This window comes from Pinus tabuliformis, chromosome 2_2 (assembly GCF_031772625.1).
Source record: "Pinus tabuliformis cultivar Carrire ecotype Pingquan chromosome 2_2, CPIR1, whole genome shotgun sequence".
NCBI classification, from domain to species: Eukaryota; Viridiplantae; Streptophyta; class Pinopsida; order Pinales; family Pinaceae; genus Pinus; species Pinus tabuliformis.
Window position 1 is genome coordinate 1132398388 of NC_142300.1, and position 3763 is coordinate 1132402150.

The window sequence follows — 3763 nt, forward strand, 5'->3', positions numbered from 1 at the left end:
GAATGATAACTCGTGAGACGTGTTGTTCACATGTCAACATCAAGTCGAAGTCGGCGGCGAAATTCCATTAGAATCAAACATCCGATCGACCAATGCGAAAGCACAACCTCGCCGACTGAAATGAATTAATCTTAATGTTCCCTTCAGAAAGTCTCCCTGCAAGTGGTGTTGCAACTTGCGCATTACTATTCCTCAAGGGGCCCACATGAAAGTCTCCCTGCAAGTGGTGTTGCAACTTGCGCATTACTATTCCTCAAGGGGCCCACATGAAAGACTCACATTACATTATCTTATAAAAGAGGGCAAGTGCAGTGACATAGGAAACTTCACCAGTCTCTCGGGGACCAAACATAAAGAATCTTTAGTCGGTGGGATTACGATAGGACTATTCAATACTAGGTCCACAGGGTTGAGGATAGGCTGGCTTCATCATCTGGCCTGGTTTATCAAGTTTCTTATGTAGATCTACTTCCCTCAGCTTCAACATCTCTGCATTTGCCCGCCTTCCTAGTCCTACAACTCATTTTCCTGTCCATCAATGGCACCCTCCTCCATGGCAATGGCACTGCCTGGCTTCTTCGGCTTCGGCCTTTCTATTTTGATTCGAATTTTTATACCAATTACGTTTTGTTGACAATCTGTCGTGGCCCTGATGTCAAGAACATTTCAACCTCCCATCTCTACCGTCTTCTGGTAGAACATGGATGGCGAGTTCACCGAAAGCGGTGGTGGATCGTAGAACATGGATGGCGAGTTCGCCGGAATTGGTGGAGGGAGGCAATATTCCTTCTCAAATAGAAGGGGCTATTCAATTAGCGTCTGTCCATATCGCCATCTTCTATACGAACTATTCCCAATCATGTTGGTGTCTAGATGAACTCGACTCCATGGTGAAGTCGAGGGCTACAATTATTCCAGTGTTTTACAAAGTCAAGACACATCCACTACCAAGATTTGTAGATTTGGGAGGTTGGTTTATAGTGGCAGTTGACAAATTGCCATGATCATTGAAAGTATTTGGAGCGCTTGTTTGAGAAGAGCAATCGGATCGACTTCAACAGACACTACCCATGACATTGCATGTTTTTTAATAGGAGAAGACAGAGATATGGCAATAAGCATAGGGGATTTGGTGATTTGGTGGGGTTTGTAGATCTAGAGAACAAGTGTATGGTCCAAGGGGATATAGAAAATAATATAAACTTGTACAGTCACATTAGAGATTTGGGAAGAAATATTAGCGATGAAAGACAATGCCCGGTGATCTTTCGCACCAGACGAACAACAACATTGAATGGTGATTTCTTGGAGCGATCCTCATGTGTAAGTGCTTCATTCATTTCAACCTTTGTCAGGATTTTAAAGAATCTTTCTAGTTTGTTTATTCAAAGAATAATAGATCTGTATAGTGTATATATTTTCTCAAAAAACAGGTAATAACCGAAGAATGATAAATTCGTATATTTGTGTAGTTTGTTCACTCCAAAGCTTGAATGATAGATTTGTATGCTTTTCTTCAATGAACAGGTTATAACCGAAGTTTGGGGGATTAAGATGGTCAGTATCTTAAATGTCCAACATTCAGTAGGAATGCGGGTGCGTTCTGAAACGTAGCAGTAGGAAATATGGACGAATGAGGTGTTCTGGATCTGTCTGGCATCTTTCCGGTATTTTCCACTTCCATGGTATGAGGAACTTTCGTCTTGTTGCAGCTGAAGATGGCTTTTCAGATGTAAATATTGTCAGAGAAATACATATTGTAGCCAAATATGCAATGGGTTCATGGCCCATGGTTATCAGTTCAAACTAGGGTTATCATTATTTACTTATTGTTTGTTTCTTACTACAAGACGTATGTCAAGTAGCCTTAACTGGTAGAATTCCTAGGAGGTGGTGTTTTATTACAAGTTCGGTGATTGCTACAAAATCTGTAAATTGTTATATGTGTTAGTATGGATACTTTTGTTTGAATGATTTGTTTTGAAATTAACATTCGCTTGGAGCATTGATCTGGAAATGACCAATGCCTAAATCCTAAAACTCACAGACATAAGTTGTAAATAATACTTCTGAAGAATTCATAAAGTTCTAATCCCTAAATAAATACCATATAAACAATTTTCCCCAAATTTAACTGGTTTTTTAGAATTGTGACACTAGGTCTTCTTTCGTATATTGTTTGAAAAAATGCACATGCTAGCAGGTTAAAAGGTTGTGAGCCTGTCTAGGAGTAGATAACTTACCACTTGACAAACTAGAAATACGTGCTGGAGATGAACTGTTTGTGTGCAGTGGAAGGCTTGATTATGGGGTGAAATCTACAGATCCCAATATCATATTTCTCTTACAACAGTTTCTCCCACGCTATGTTAGTGCTTGTCTTTGCCACAGTTTACTCGGTGGAATATCAACTGGTCCTGTTGTATTGTCTTCTCCTGTTTTCATTGGATTTAAGTTGTAAAAAAAAGCCTGTAAGGGGATTGGGATTCTTTATTCAAATTGCTCGTTGTTGCCCTTCTTATGCACGTCAGTGACCATTATATTTTCAAGGATAACTAACAGAGAATATTCTTGGCTTAAGAGTTTAGCATAGTGGTCTTCCTTAAGTGATCAGTAGTGTTCTTGGTAGTTGCTCTCATGGTAATCTCATATTCTTTGGTTGATAGTCTTGTTTCATGAGTGTTTTATGATGGTAATAATTGTAGGTGAATAAATTCTATGTTGGTGATTACAGATTAGCTTGCCAGTACTTTCCATTAGGAGGTCGATTTGGGCATAATTTTGGTGTTGATGGACAGAGATATCTCAGCACACAAATAATTGTAAGATCCTTTTATACCAAATCTTTGCTATGGTATATGGGATGGTTTGACCTTGAAAACCAATTTTTTTGACTGCTCTATACTCTGCATTGAATGTTTCACTGGCATTTCTGGTATCTTAACACAGAGGACTTAATATGTAAGTGAACTTAATGCTTGGAGTTGGCACTCCAAATCTTTCTTTGATGGCACATTCTCTCACAAGTTCATTTACTTCAATGCCTAAAATTTTGACCAGCAATTGGTTTGTGGGGATTGTTCCTTGTTTATTTATAAAAAATATGAAACGATCTGTTGATTGATGCTTTCATTGGTTTCGAACTGTCCTAACTACAGCAGAATATATCTTACATGGTTTTTCTTGGTGCTGGTCTTTTAAATTATTCATAATTTAATGGGTATGCTGTTCTGAACTTCACCTTAAACAACAGTGACTTAAAGGCATTTAAATATTCTGTGGTTACGTACTGATTTTTCTTTCAATGTTTCTAAATTTGAAGAGGCAAATCATTCATACTCAAATCAGATAGAAATTTGGAGTTCTCACATGCACTTTAATGTTTCTGTGATCCCAACATTTTGTGCATAGCTGAAAGGTAGAACAATACGTTCACTCTGCTTCCTTAACACTAGACAGTAGCATTAAACAATAGGTTATAGAGAGTGATTTTTCGCCCGGGGGTTTGGGAGGGAGGCGGCTGGGCTTTGCTGGGTTCTTTTACTTTTATCTATTCCAACAAACAAACAGTGATACCACTAGAAGAGTGAGTTAATTCTGCTTTGCATTTATAAAGCATTCATTAATCCATAGCACTAGAATTTTCAATTTGAATCGAGAGCATAGAGCCTTAGAGGTATTTGCATTGTAAATTTGGAAATATTCTGAGCTAAGTTAATCAAATGACTTCAGTAATGTTCTTCACTTTTGAAATGTTTTTCAG

General features: G+C 38.2%; 1 long non-coding RNA gene across 1 annotated transcript; it reads left to right on the forward strand.

Moving 5' to 3' along the window:
* Nucleotides 1-285: 285 nt before the first annotated feature.
* On the forward strand, nucleotides 286-3132 carry LOC149197368 (uncharacterized). The gene is made up of 2 exons (XR_016254191.1): nucleotides 286-1323; nucleotides 1528-3132. It is a non-coding gene; the product is annotated as an uncharacterized LOC149197368 (long non-coding RNA).
* The last annotated feature ends 631 nt before the right edge of the window (nucleotides 3133-3763 follow it).